General features: G+C 34.1%; 1 protein-coding gene across 1 annotated transcript in view; it reads right to left on the minus strand.

Annotated features, from left to right (window-relative positions):
- The window catches only part of LOC126779202 (uncharacterized), a 35,166-nt gene extending 19,361 nt beyond the window's left edge, over window positions 1-15,805 (minus strand). The window contains exon 1 of the mRNA XM_050503117.1: window positions 15,654-15,805. The gene's annotated coding sequence lies outside the window, so the exon portion shown is untranslated. The remainder of the gene's footprint in view (window positions 1-15,653) is intronic.
- Between the last annotated feature and the right edge of the window lie 347 nt (window positions 15,806-16,152).

A 16,152-nucleotide genomic window follows, 5' to 3' on the forward strand; every position in this document is an offset into this window, starting at 1 on the left:
CCCGCATTGGAGCAGCGTGGTGGATTAGCTCCAAACCTTCTGCTCAAAAAGAGGAGAGGAGGCATTTAGCCCAGCAGTGGGATATTCACAGGCTGTTACGGTACTATTCTGATACGACTTCGACCGAACAGCAACTGAATCTTTGTCATATGAATAAGAAAACAATTAAATGGCAACGACTACGTTTTGATTCGATTGGACAGAATTGGCACCCAGTTAAAGTCAACGCGCTAGGCATCCTGTTGATCTTTATGAACATCGCGACTGTAAACAAGCCATGACACTTATGTTTTAACTTAAGCTAAGTAATCCCACTTTAGATTCTTATCATCATTTAATTAATTGTTTTTTTTTTTTATAGAATAGGAAGGCGGACGAGCATATGGGCCACCTGATGGTAAGTGGTCACCAACGCCCTCAGATATTGGCATTGTAAGAAATGTCAACCATCGCTTACATAGCCAATGCGCCACCAACCTTGGGACCTAAGATTTTATGTCCCTTGTGCCTGTAATATCACTGGCTCACTCACCCTTCAAACCGAAACACAACAATACCAAGTAATGCTGTTTTGCGGTAGAATATCTAAGTCAGTGGGCGGTACCTACCCAGACGAGCTTGCACAAAGCCCTACCACCAGTAATTTTCAAGCTGGACTTCTTCAGGCTGTATAGACAATTATATTTATATTAAAACAAACATACATTATATATATATATATATATATATATATATATATATATATATATATATATATATTTATGTTGTAAAATTAATGTATAGTAATATATAGTAATAGTTAAATATTTAGTCCGAAAAAAATCGTATCATGACTAACGCAGATAAAATAGTTTTAAAAAGTTAACGGTGGCTAATAGATTATTTTAAACCAGTGTAATTAAACATTCCACGCCTTTAATTTTTATTAAACACTAGCTTGGCCCGCGGCTTCACCCACGCTATAATCGAAAAACCAGTTAAACGGGATTAAAAATACCAAAATATCTTAGTTATGTCATATTTTAGCTGTGATAAAGCGTGATTTTTTTTAATAATAATATGCTATCGTTATCCCCCATATACTACACCAAATATAGTATATAAGGAGGCATTACAATAATTCAGTATATCCATTTATCTTTAATTACTAAAATAATAATAATCGCTCTGTCATAAATAAGAAAAGTTGTGTGTGTTGAGATTAGCCACCTGCGCAGGAGATTATAGTGCACAATTGTTTGCGAAAACACAGGTGCACCCTCTATTCCCTTACTCTCAAAATCCGATGTGACGGCAATCCGACACGATCGGAAATATTTCAGGCGCAGGACTAACGGCTTTACGTGCTTTCCGAGGCATGGGAGTGGACACACTCTCAACTTCCAGACTCTGGGCTGCCACTGAGAATTTTCGACAGAAAATCTCAATAATTTTTTTTATTGGCCCGACCAGGGATTTGAACCCAGGACCTGCGGCCTTATATGTAGCCACTTATCATATTTTCTGCCTTGCCCTACTGAAAGTGTAAAATTTGAAACCAACTGAGCGTTTCGAATTGTCGTTTTGCATATTTTAATATTTTTCAAATTTCAAATATTTTACTAATTGCATTTTTTAAAAGTTCTTGAATATATATTTTAGTAATATAACACTATTCACCTCATCGTAATAATTAGCTAATTATTATAACAAAACAGATAAAACATATTATATACAAAAATACGCAAGATCGTGCCTCGGAACATTTCACAGGCAATTGTTTTACTTCCATATGTCAAATTGTACATACTTTTTATAAGCACAGGCACGCAACGTTTGCCGGTTTTTTCTAGAACACATATAATAATATGGTCATTAATACGGGACGTCAATTGACTCGCAGTTGATTTCGAGTTAGCTAGCATCGACTTTTGTTCGTACAAAACGATAACGGCGTATCAATTCATACTTGATGAATAGTTCAACACAAAATGTTGGAAACTTTCGTACTGTCAACACGCATTGAAAAAATATTCTGTTAACAATAGCCTATCTAAACAAAGGAGTATAGATGAACAAACCTTAGATTTATAAATTAGTTCTGCTATATTATATGTACATATGTTTATGTACTACAAACGATTATTGATTAATAAAAAACTATTGCACTTAATTACTGATATCCACTTTGATTCCACTTCCAAAGTTTCAATATCAACATCGCCGTAATTCAAAGCGCCATTTGTTCACGAGTCCATTATGAATACCGTAGATTATTCAAGAACAATGATATGTCAATATAATAATAAAATAGCCGAGATGGTCCTGTGGTAAGAACGCGTGAATCTTAACCGGTGATCGTGGGTTCAAACCCGGGCAAGCACCACTGAATTTTCATGTGCTTAATTTGTGATTATAATTCATCTCGTGCTTTACGGTGAAGGAAAACATCGTGAGGAAACCTGCATGTGTCTAATTTCACTGAAATTCTGCCACATGTGAATTCTACCAACCCGCATTGGAGCAGCGTGGTGGAATAAGCTCCAAACCTTCTCCTCAAAAAGAGGAGAGGAGGCCTTTAGCCCAGCAGTGGGACATTCACAGGCTGTTACGGAATGATATGTCAGGTCAATATTCAAGTTATTTATTTATTAACTCCTGTAATTGGAATAGACTTTAAATTGTAAACGATGAAATCTTGTGCAATTGGTGTTTTTTTTTTGGAGAATTCCGGAAGTTGCACCGACAATGCACCGTCAACAATATTATGTCTGGTTTTTTGTAATTATTTATTTATTTTGGGAAACATAAAGCATGATATCAATACATAAACATTTGATAACAAAATAAGTTTCACATAAGCCAACAAAGTTTTCACTTTTACATTGAAACATGGAGTGAACCTATCGTGAACAGGTTATTTAGCAAGTATTAAAGTATATAAAGTAAAGTATTAACAAGTAATTTAACAAGTAGAACAAAAAAAAAAGAACGACAAGAATATTAATGACAAATACAGCTTTAAGGCGTCTAAGAACTTAAATAAATTTACGTTAAAGATGATATAAGTGTTACAATTAACGTTTATTACAATTTTCACATGCTCTTACCAGAAATTAATTTGGGGCTGTATTGGCTCTCCCCTCAAACTGGCACGCAACAATACATTTCTGATTTGTTGTAATTGATGAGCGGTTTGTACATTAGGGAATTGCTCAAAGCACTCGACAAACAATTGTGTGCGACTGCTTTAAAACCGTTGTATTTATTTATAAAATAATACACTACAAGTTGCTGCATCGCTGATCTAGTGGTAAAACATAGGGCCAATCGAAAATCCTCAATAGCAGCTCGGAGTATGTAAGTTGGAAGTGTGTATAATCCCGTGCCTCGGAACGTACATAAAGCCGTTGGTCCTGCGCCTCAGCTCTCTCCGTTCTTGATGGGTTGCCGTCTCATCGGATTATGGGAGTAATTTCTCTTGAGATGATTAACGATGATGATTTCCTTATAGTACCTATTTCTTTAACCGAACAATGTGGTTCATAAAGAACAACGCAAGTAACTCCTTCTATTGACAAATTTAGTAACCCAAAAATTGTCACAAATTTATACACTAAAATATCTAGTTCAATCCACGAAAACGCGAACAAAAAAAGTGAAAAAAAAGTGAGGCGCGTGAATCGTAGACTTAACAACTATAATATTCTTACAAAAAAAGCTTTGTAACAGCCTGTGAATGTTCCACTGCTGGGCTAAGGCCTCCTCTCCCTTTTTGAGGAGAAGGTTTGGAGCTTATTCCACCACGCTGCTCCAATGCGGGTTGATGAAATACACATGTGGCAGAATTTCAGTGAAATTAAGACACATGCAGGTTTCCTCATGATATTTTCCTTCACCGTAAAGCATGAGATGAATTACAATCACAAATTAAGCACATGAAAATTCAGTGGTGCTTGCCCGAGTTGAACCAACGATCATTGGTTAAGATTCAAGCGTTCTTATCACTGGGCCATCTCGGCATTTAAAAAGCTTACAAAATAAATATATTATATTATTGAAATCCCAATAATATAGTACATACATGGTCACACATATGTAATTAATCATTTTAAATCTAAAAAAAAAAAAAAAAATACAATAAACGACGAGAGAGTTAGTATTTGTCGATTTCGAAGAAGCATATTTTTTTATTTATTTAGTACAGTAGTTTTGGACAGTCATTAATGGCAATTTGAACTGTCCAAAACTACTGTCACTTATTTGTATTTTCGCGCCCACAAAATGCTAACGCTTGAACAGGCGTAAATTGCTTGAAATTAAAGCTTCAAAATCGAACCTAGGACATAGTTTACCTATAAATAGAATCATAAGGACCTATAATTGCGTAGATATGGGGAAGGATGTAGACATCTTTACCAATAATATACTTAAACTTAGAAGGTCCATAATGCCATTAATAAGTGAAACTTAATTATCCATATTAGTTTTCATTATTATTTTTATTTTACTTTATTAAATTTTTGTTCATTGCTTTTTTTTGTAACTTGAAATTTTGAGTTGTCTTTTGTTTTTTTTTTTTGTGCTAGAACGTGTACGTTGGTTCTTATAGTTCATGCAGTTATCGCCTGTAATTGAGGTACCATTACTTTTTTTTTTTGTGAACTGTGTACTATCATGTATTTGTGTGTACTTTGATGGTGATCTAATAAATAAATGAAATAAAAGTATAGGAAACAAAAGTAAAATAGAATAATACAATTAATGCACACAACACGTACTTGTCCCAATAAAGTTTCAAACAATAACAAAAACATTAAGAGAGCAAAACAATAGCATACATTAATAAAAATGAATAAAAAAAAAAGTATAAACATACAGTAACAGCCTGTTAATGTCCCACTGCTGGGCTAAGGCCTCCTCTCCCTTTTGAGGAGAAGGTTTGGAGCTTATTCCACCACGCTGCTCTAATGCGGGTTAGTGGAATACACATGTGGCATAATTTTAATGAAATTAGACACATGCAGGTTTACTCACGATGTTTTCCTTCATCGTCAAGCACGAGATGAATTATAAACACAAATTAAGCACATGTAAATTCAGCGGTGCTTGCCCGGGTATGAATCCATAATCATCGGTTAAAATTCACGCGTTCTAACCACTGTGCCATTTCGGGTACATAACATATATATAAATTTAATTGTATTTTATTGACTTTTTGATTAAAATGGTGAAAAGAACAACTACTGAGTTTGTTGCCGGTTCTCGATATAATCTGACCATCTAACCGGTGGTGGGGTACATTTAATCCAATACTGTCACGTGGCGATTCAAAAGTGCTTTATATACTCAAATAAATATTTGTTCAAATTCCTCATACGTTTTTGGATTTTGGAAACCATTGTGGTAATCGACCATACTAAGTAATGCTCATTGTGATTGGAATGGTTTCCAATTGACGGCTTCACATGTTCTTAAAGGGTTTATTAGTAAAACGATGCTGTCTTGCTCTTTCGAATTTCAAATCAATGATAACAGAAAGAGATAATAAAAACCGCGCGAATCACCGAACACTTATATTTAGTATTGTTATGTTTCAGTTCGAATGTGAGTGAGCCAGTGTAACTACAGGCTCAAGGGACATTTCAGACGGCCCTGCGGTCGACGTACGCACTAACGAGGAGTGCTTGCATCGCAGTGGTTTTAGTCGGTAACAATAAGAAAAGAAAATAGAGAAAGAAATGAGAGAAAAAAAAACCTCAAGAGACATGACATTTTAGTTTGTAAGGTTAGTTCGTAAGAATTTTATTTTAACCATAATAGTATTTTGACAACTTACCATCACGTGGCCGATTTGAAATTCCACTTACTTATTAAAAAAAAACACAAGTCAATAGTTATTTAGTGCCAAAAATACATTAACGAATAGGAAGCTTTATATGCAAAAAAATCTCAAGTTTTCTCTCATAATAACCAACCTGGTCATCATGAATATGCATATGACATATAAAGGTTATTTCAACTTGGTCGATTTGCAAGAAAATGTGCTTAGAATATTTTGTCTCCTAACATTCAATGGCAGAATAGATACGTGTCACAGCCTATGCATATAAAAAAAAAGTTTATCTAAGGAATGACCAGTTGTATAACCTTGCTCTTTTTATGAAGAAATAGAGCAATATTTAATAATTTGTAAATAGAACGTGTTCTAAATGCGTTTGGTTTTTTTAATAAATACAACTTTATAATCTATTAGTAAAACCTGGTAGACGTTATTCTGCCTGAATAAGTTCTAATTCGGTAACGATCGGTTGAACGGAATTGAACGTGAAGCGCTGCAGCACTATTTGGCGGCAAGTTACAACACATACATAAAAAATACACACATATGTATCGAAGTCTATTAATCTCAAACGGACTTACCAATATAATTTTTACATATATCATAATCGTCTCTCGTTTCTCGTTTCAAACCTATCCATTGGACCATTGTATAAATGTAGGCGCAATCGGCGTCTTTCGTATGCTAATAGGCGGTTAATTTCTTATTAGTTTCGTGTAAATATGTATAATTTAACAGAATGAAATAAAATTAGTCACCTAATTAAGTCATGATGAGCCAAAATGGTCCATTAACAAGAACAATAAAATATTAACAAAGATTACGGGTTAAAAAGCCCGTCTGGGTAGATATTCTACCGCTATAGTTAGTATTGTTGTGTTCCGTTGGAAGGATCAGTGAGCCAGTGTAACTACAGACACAAGGGACATTATATCTTAAATACCAAGCTGTACTCTCTATTATCAAACATAATTTTAGAATATCCCAAAAAAAAAACAAGAAAATATAAGTCCTTACTTATGAAATTAGCGTTTTGTCGTACTGACCACTTTGATCTGAAATATCTCCTTTGGTTAAGAATTCCAAATTCAAATTTATAAATTCATTTAGCTGGTACATTTGAGTTTTGAAAACAGTCATTCATTTGTTTTTTCCTCATTATTTTTTTCTTTGGCGTCGCTTTTTACCGCACAATGGATAACATGAAATATCGGTATATTTACGAGTACGAGTTCTACCGTGGCACCAGTGCTGCAGAAACAGCTCGAAGGATTAATGATGTGTACGGCGCCGGTGTCGCAAAAGAAAGCACGGGACATTTTTGGTTACAACGTTTTCGTTCTGGAAATTTCGACCTTTAGAACCAACCCCGTGGACGGCCGGACACCAAAGTGGAAAATGAAGCACTTCATTCATCCATCACAAAGCACTTCAGGGATAGCTGCAGGCTTTGGTGTAAGTAATAAAACTGTATTAATCCACTTGAAGCAAATCGTTAAAGTAAAAAAAATTGAACGATGGATACCTACTGAATTGAGTGAATCGAACTTTTTTTTTTATAGAATAGGAAGGTGGACGAGCATATGGGCCACCTGATGGTAAGTGGTCACCAAACGCCCTTAGACATTTTCATTGTAAGAAATGTCAACCATCGCTTATAGCCAATGCGCCACCAACCTTGGGAACTAAGATTTTACGTCCCTTGTGCCTGTAATTACACTGGCTCACTCACCCTTCAAACCGGAACACAACAATATCAAGTATTGCTGTTTTGCGGTAGAAAATCTGATGAGTGGGTGGTACCTACCCAGACGGGCTTGCACAAACTCTACCACCAGTACCACGCATCGACTGCTGTGTTACTTTGCTTAACCGACACAATAATGAAGGGATTTTAAATCGAATCATTACTTGTGATGAAAAGTGGATACTGTACGATAATCGGAAGCGTTCGTCGCAATAGTTGAGACACAGCCAAATCCTGCCGTAAACGAAAATTGACTCAGAAAAAGTTACTTGTGAGTTTTTGGTGGACTAGCGCCGGTGTCGTTCACTACAGCTTTCTAAAATCTGGCAAAACGATTACGGCAGATATCTATTGTCAGCAACTGCAAACCATGAAGGAAGAACTAGCTGCTAAACAACCGAAATTGGTCAATCGCTCTAGGCCAGTGCTGCTTCACGACAACGCAAGACCACACACTGCACAACGAACAACCACTAAGTTAGATGAGCTACAATTGGAATGTCTACGACATCCAATGTACTCCCAGGACCTTGCTCCAACAAATTACCATTTTTTCCGGAAATTGGACACCCTCTTACAAGGAAAAAAATTCAACTTGGATGCGGCAGTCCAAACCGCCTTCAAAGAATTTATTGATTCTCGCCCCCATGGTTTTTTTAGTAAAGGGATCAATGAACTACCTATGAAATTGCAAAAGTGCATAGATAACACGGTGCATACTTTGATTAATTAAATATATTTTACAAAAAAAAAATTGTACCTCCCGTAAAAAACGCCAATTTCGTATGTAAGGACCTAATATCTGCAGCACTAAAGGCCTTATCGCTTACAAGCGATTTCTTGGATTACAAAATCGTACATTTGAAAATTGAAATCAGGGGGTGCTATATTTATTAATTTGTGTATACTAATACTACATACGTAATAATACGTAAACACTTCACATCTTAAATAATATTATAAATGCAAGTGTGAGTTTGTTTATTTGTTAAGCTTTTACGCCTAAACCATTTTTAAAAAATCTTTCACCACTGCAAAGCTACATTACCAACGAATAACATAGGCTACATTTTATCCCCGTATTCGCACGGGAACATCAACAACGCGAGTGAAACCGCGGGCAAAACGTATTATAATAAATCAGAAAATAAATATGTTATAATATACTAATAAATTTATACATAATGACGAGCCGGTTCTACCAACCACGCCAACCGGCTCGTACTTTCCTTTCACGCCGAAGGTTGTGGGTTCGATTCCCACCCAGGACAGACATTTGTGTGCATGAACATGTCTGTTAGTCCTGAGTCTGGGTGTAATTATCTATATAAAGTATTTACAAAAGAAAAGTAATATATGTAGTATATCAGTTGTCTGGTTTCCATAGCACAAGCTTTGTACAAACTTAATTTGGGATGAGATGGCCGTGTGTGAAAAATGTTCCAGGATATTATTATTATTACACATATAAATATAAATACTGATTGACGGAATGCCATGGCAACGCGCTGCCAAACTACTGACGATAGCATCGTGAAAAAATGCATACGATTTCCTTTTACACAGAAGGTTAGCACTGAGGTAGGATTTTTGAAAATTCAACCCCTAGAATAAGTGATAAAGGGGATGAAAGTTTGTATGAAAATTCTTTAAAAGAGCTATGGAAATCGATACTTAGTAATTCTGCAAACCAAGCCGCGGTTAAAACGCAAATACTAATGTCGTCTCAGATTAAATAATTGATATATATATATATATACTGTACTAAAATTATGTTTATATTGTATTGACCACGTAGAAAGTTTCCACAAAATTTCAGCTCAATCGTTTGTTAAGAACTTATTTAAAATACAGTCGCAAGATTTGACGCACACGTTCTATAATAGTAAATTAACGGGTTGGCTGTCCCAATGCTGAGCCTTCTTTCCTATCGAGGCTTCTCCTTTGGAGTTTATTTCACCACGCCGCTCAATGCGCGTTGGTAGAAACGGTTTTAACATGCAGGTGTCCTTACGCGCATAAAAATTCAATCAATTAAATCTTCGTTTTCGATTCGGATATTTTAACCACTGAGCTATTTCGATTCACTAATGTGTACATTAAATAATAGGTTGTACTAAAAATAATTGACCTGAATTTTAACATAAAATTTTCAGTTCAAAATCTGGCTGATATTTCTGTTTATAAGCCAGACTCGGCCTTAAAAGATGGTATCGTTATTTTAATTTAAAAAGGCATGCACTCTGGCAAACGTATCACATGATAGTAAGTCGACAATACCATAGACATTGGCAACGTTGGAAACCAAGATGTTATATTCCTCGTGCCTGCCGTTACACTGACTCACTTACCCTTCAAACCGGAACACAACAATACTGTATTAATGTGTATGGCGGTAGAATATGTAAGGAAACGCTTGTCCCAGCAGTGGGACAGACAAGTTACTTTGTAAGCTCGTACTAAACAATTTCTTACCAATAAACCACCGCCATTTTTGTAATGAAGGACACAGAAAGCGCTACTTGGACCAAACATCTACATTATTTGGAGATAAGATTTTTTGCTGCTACGAAAACAGGATGGCCTTAGATTTAACATTTAAAAAGCAGGTTTAGATCACCTATTCGTAAAATTTGCATTTGAACGTGTTTTTATAATATATATATATATATATGTATAACGCTCCATTTAAAGATTAAAGCCAGTTCGAGTTAAGTGCAAAATGTTTGACCGAACACGTACACGTGTTTGAACTTCATTAGTTTTATGATGAACGAATGATTTATTGAAACCGTTTTAGGTACAGATTATTAATAAATGAATAAATGAATGTATTTATACAAAATAATGTAATTTTTTTTTAAAGTTATTTTTTGTCATAATTTATTTTCGTAGGTAGTGATATAATCTCATTATTGTAGAAATTTTGGGACTTCTTTTAACCTATCTATATACATATATATAATATATAATGCGAAATAACTTGTTTCACATTTAGCATATTGATAAATACAGAAATATTTAATTTTAAATATTTTATTTATTTAATATATAAAAATATTGTATTCAGATATGCTTTAACAAAGACTTATCAGTCATTTTACAGAATTATATTACCGATTCATTATGTTATTGACTGCCTCGTCGGTCTACTGGTCTACGTAAAGCCATTGTTTCTGCACCTGAACTCTTCCCGGTCGTGTCGGATTGCCGTCCCATCGGATTATGAGAGTGAGGGAACAGAGAGTGCACCTGTGTTTGCGCACACACTTGTGCACTATAATATCTCCTGCGCAGTTGGCTAATCTCTCTTGAGATTGGTCGCCGTGGCCGAAATCGATCTGGAGGACCTTTCATTATGTATATAACCGAGAAGAACCGGCAATATACTACATAGTTACTCTTTTCCAACATTTCAAATACATTTGTTAATTATATTATATTAAGCATTATATAAAGTATGATATTTTTTATAGCAACAATCTTCGTATCATATTTCTAACGACTTCGCACATTTGTTTTGATATTTCTACAAACATACATGCATATATCTAAATATAGCTAAATTGTTTGTTTGTTCGAATGCGCTTATATTCGGAACCTGGATTGGCATTTGATAGACCAGACCAGTTCTATCATCGTTAAATATCAATAGGCTAATGGGCCACCTGATGGTTAGTGGTCACAATCGCCCGTACACATTATAACGGGACATATTTCACTGGTGTTAGAGCTTTGAGCAAAATCGTCTGGGTAGATACTCATCAGATATTCTACCGCAAAACAGCAGTGCTTGGTATTGTTATGTTCCAGTTTGAAGGGTTGAATGAGCCAATGTAATTACAGGCACAAGGGACATAACATCTTAGTTTTCAAGGTTGGTAGCGGATTGGCGATGTAAACGATGGTTAACATTTCTTACAATGCCAATGTCTATGGGCGTTGGTGAACACTTACCATCAGGTGGCCCATATGCTCGTCCGCCTACCTATCTATAAAAATATATATATATTATCATACCTTACATTGTAAATACGTTATTAGCCTTGGGAACTAAGATGTTATCTCTTGCGCTTGTTAAACTCGCACTACTCAAGCACAATAATAAAAAAATTGCATTGCTTGTCCGCGTTTGAACCCACAGTCTTAGTTCAAGACGCACCTTTTTCTATCTGGATCATTTCGGTTCATCAAAGCTAACATAATTAAAAATAAAATGTATATTTTAATTTATACGTTGTAATATTATAACTTAACGAATTAATTAATATACATTTTATTGCGACTTTTTAACATTTTAATGATGGCGATTTTGTTTTATATCGACTCGAAACTAAACTAATTTCCAAGAACTAAAAAAATATTGCCATTTCTTTCTAATGTTGGGTGCCAAAAAGGTAAACAGTGTTGTCAGAGCTGAATATATATTTTGAATTGTATTTAATTCTTAATATACCGTAATTAGGGTTTTTTTTTATAAAATAGGAAGGCGGGCGAGCATATGGGCCATCTGATGGTAAGTGGTCACCAACGCCCATAGACATTGTAAGAAATGTTAACCATCGCTTACATCACCAATGCGCCACTAACCTTGGGAACTAAGATGTTATGTCCCTTGTGCCTATAATTACACTGGCTCACTCACCCTTCAAACCGGACCACGACAATACCAAGTACTGCTGTTTTGCGGTAGAATATCTAGGGTGCCCGAACAGAGGTCATAGACCTTTTAGGAGCGCAGCAACACCCAACCCAGGATCATAATCCGTATGTACAAACTCTCAAAATTCTAACAATCATCTGTACTTAAACCAAAAAATCTATTTTAATAATAGACCGATTCGTATGCCGTGACGTTATACGGCATGACGCTCTTTTATCGACATGACCTTCTCCGCTAATCAACTCCCTTGTATTCTAAGCGCGTATATTATATACATTGTTGTACTATAAATATTATCACTACATATTACAAAACAAAGTAAACGGCGGGGGCTGTGTCCGTGCGCGATAAGTTCAGATTTTCACCAATAGATGGAGTGATTCACGTGGAAGATATATAAATGATAATTGGTGAAAATGTCCGACTGGGAGCTTTACTGGCGTGCGCCGCATATACCAATAGAGTTATGCGAATTACGATATAAACATTCAATGAAGATTTTTATTCTGTTCATGCGAAGTTATAATATTCAGTAGACAAATATATATATTTCATTATTATATTATTAAGGAACTCTAAGAACTTTATTTTTGCTTCATATTTATTTATTGTTATTGACTGCCTATCGATCTAGTGGCTGGATGTAAGGCCGCAGACCCGAAGGGCCTGGGTTCAATTCCCAGGTCGGGCCAATGAAAGTTATTGGGTTATTTTGTCAGAAAATTCTCAGTAGCACCCCGGAGTCTGGAAGTGTGTTCACTCCCGTGTCTCGGAAATCACGTAAAGCCGTTGGTCTTGCGCCTGAACTCTTTCTGGTCGTGTCGGATTGCCGTCTCATCAGATTATGAAAGTTAGGAAATAGGGAGTGCACCTGTGTTTGCGCACACACTTGTGCACTATAATATCTCCTGCGTAGTTCGCTAATCTCTCTTGAGATTGGCCGCCGTGGCCGAAAACGGTCTGGCGGACATTTTTATTATTATTTATTGTTATTTTTTTTATTATATATTATTTCAATCACATCAATTTCCATGTTTTAAATCTGCTGAGCGTCTGCGATTATCAGAGCTATACTATTAAATTGTTCTAAAAACTCATAACTGAATCACTTGCCGGTGCTATTCGGCAGATTCTAGAACCGGTGTTGGCTTAATTAAATTTAATTTTAATGTTCTTAATTTAAAATTACTAAAGTTAAAGTTGTTTTGCTCAGAAATACGCAAATCTTCATAGCGGACTAAGATATATCAAAAAGAATTGCATTGCAAGATCTTTAACAGGCAATATATATAGGATAAATTTTCTATAAGAATTAAAATAAAGCCCGCAGTCGGACATATTCAGCATACTATTGACATATATATAATAAATACTGCAATTGAATAATACACTTGACATAAATATATAAAATAAATAAATACTATTTTCCGCCCGTGGTTTCAGCCGCGTGGGAGGGAGGGCTATTAAGTATCCTTTACCCATTTACTACCTGACAACGTGTATTATATACAAAATTTCACGAAGATTGATTGAGAAATTAAGATGTGATTTGAAATTTGACTATAAAGTCAAATTAATTAGTATTACTGTTGTAGAAGCGAATACTTCTAGGAGCGCGAATGTAAAACATCAAGGTCGAATTTCATTTTAGCGTTTCTATGTGGTTTGTTTATGAAAATAGAACTTTTAGAAGCGAATCTTCTGGCGTGATTGGAGTAAAACTTCTAAGACGCATTGAGTGCAACGTTAACGTCGGTTCATGTGTAACATTTTACGAAACGTTATAAGCGATGTTTTTTTTAGATACATCTTATATTTTTACGAAGTGTCAATGGCGATATGACTGATGTAACTTAAGACGCCATATTGGAAACTATATCAAATAAGTCGTTTATCGACATTGGAATACATTCCACGTTCAAATATAAAATTTATAATTGCATAAAAAAAATATTATGCAAATAAAGTAATAATTATTATACAGTACACTTAGTTTAAAATATACATGTATGTTTATTAACTATGAAAAACCATTATAAAACGGGTCCTATAAAACTCAGGATATGTTAAATCACTTCTAACCAAACATTTATTGACAAAAATATATCATTAATGAGTATGTCATTGATTACCTGTTAAGTATTAGGATAGAAAAAAAAAATCTCGTTTCTGCGAACGGTTCAATGGAAACTTTCACATTTTTTTTTTATCTATTGACATTTTATTCTAAATTTAAAAAAGGAAATGGAGCTCATTAGTCTGAGGTATCAGTATAATGTTTTATAAATTCTTCGACATTAATTTTTTCAATTTATGGCTGTAAATAAATAATACTTTTAATCTTTATTTATTTGTACCTTTTATTATAAGTAATTATATGGAGATAAAAAAATATGTTTTTTAAATTCACACTTTATTTAGGCTTTATGCTATACAAATTACTATTTTAAAGCTAAATTCCATGCTTCTATTTTGAATTTTGAAAAAAAAAAAAGACTATAAAATTCCTAGCTTACAAAATTATCAACTGTATTTATAAATTTCATCTCAGCATTTTTAAATTTGCTTATTATAAATAAACGAATCTTGTAACACAGATAACTTTATATCAATAAAAAATCTTATTTTAACAGATAATTAAATTTTTATCTTTAGTTAAATAATTAAGAGACGACTATTATCAAAATTATATAATTTTGTAATTAAATGCCATTATATTGGTTTATAGATAAAAATTAATATATTATATAAAAAAAAAACAATTTTAATTGGTAATAAAACAAAAAAAAGTAATTCATGTGTAATATTTTATGTAAATAAGAAAAAGTATTGTAATGCAAAATAAGATTAAAATTGACGAAAGTCATTGCATTTCTAACACTATCAGATAAAGATTTCTGATTAAATGGAATGCCTTTTGTTTATAGATAAAGATGAAAAAAATGACAACATTAAAAATAAAACTAACCTGATTATTTTTAATCCATCCGATTTATGGCCAAGGAACTTCTTTAGTGAACCGTAACCCAAGAACTTAGCACCAAAATAAAAATCGCGGTAATCTATTTTTTTATAAGATAATTACAATGTCAGTTAAGGTATTTTATCATACAGTTTACAGCCAATCAAAGGTTTAAATATAAATTTTGTACTAATTGAGATAACGAAACAATTACGAACGATAAGTAAACGATTAAAGTTTGGTTTATATCTATGAAAAGCCGAAAATATTCAAACCCGGTTAGTATTAGACAAATGTAATCGGCGACAAGACGATTCGTAATAAAATTATACACGGCATAGCGTCAAATTACGCGTCTCTCGCCTTTAGTTAAAAGGTTAACAGCCAATTGAGTACATTTTTTTTTAATCAGTTAAAAATAAGGACATTCAACGATTAATACGACGGTGGAACAACTCACCGTTGCTAGCGCGCCGCATTCCACCGTTCTCGAAGTGCGTGGGATCGTATTTTCATCTTGTTCACGTAATACCACTTTACGAATTACTAATATTTTGTATCAAAATGCAAGGAGATATAAAAAAATAAGATGACCACTGTTACATTGGAACTGTCAAAGTTGAACTTCACTCAAGTGGCCGTGCCAAGTACCAGAGACAAGATTGAATTTTATTTTTAGATATAATGTCTACTCGATACTAGATGGCGTCACTAGTTTTGAAAATCAATGGATTATTTATAATTAAATTTTATATGTCCACTTTAAGCATTATAATATTTAATATGTTGATAAAATAGTTATTATTTATTAACCTATGTAATATGCATATTATGCAATGTATGTATATATGCACACATTATGTATAATGTAATAAATATGAGTAGTTCATACTATATAAACTAGCAGATCGGCCCGGCTTCGTACGGATAGATACGAAGAAAAATAAATTATGGATATG

Source organism: Nymphalis io, chromosome 28 (genome assembly GCF_905147045.1).
Source record: "Nymphalis io chromosome 28, ilAglIoxx1.1, whole genome shotgun sequence".
Taxonomy (NCBI): domain Eukaryota; kingdom Metazoa; phylum Arthropoda; class Insecta; order Lepidoptera; family Nymphalidae; genus Nymphalis; species Nymphalis io.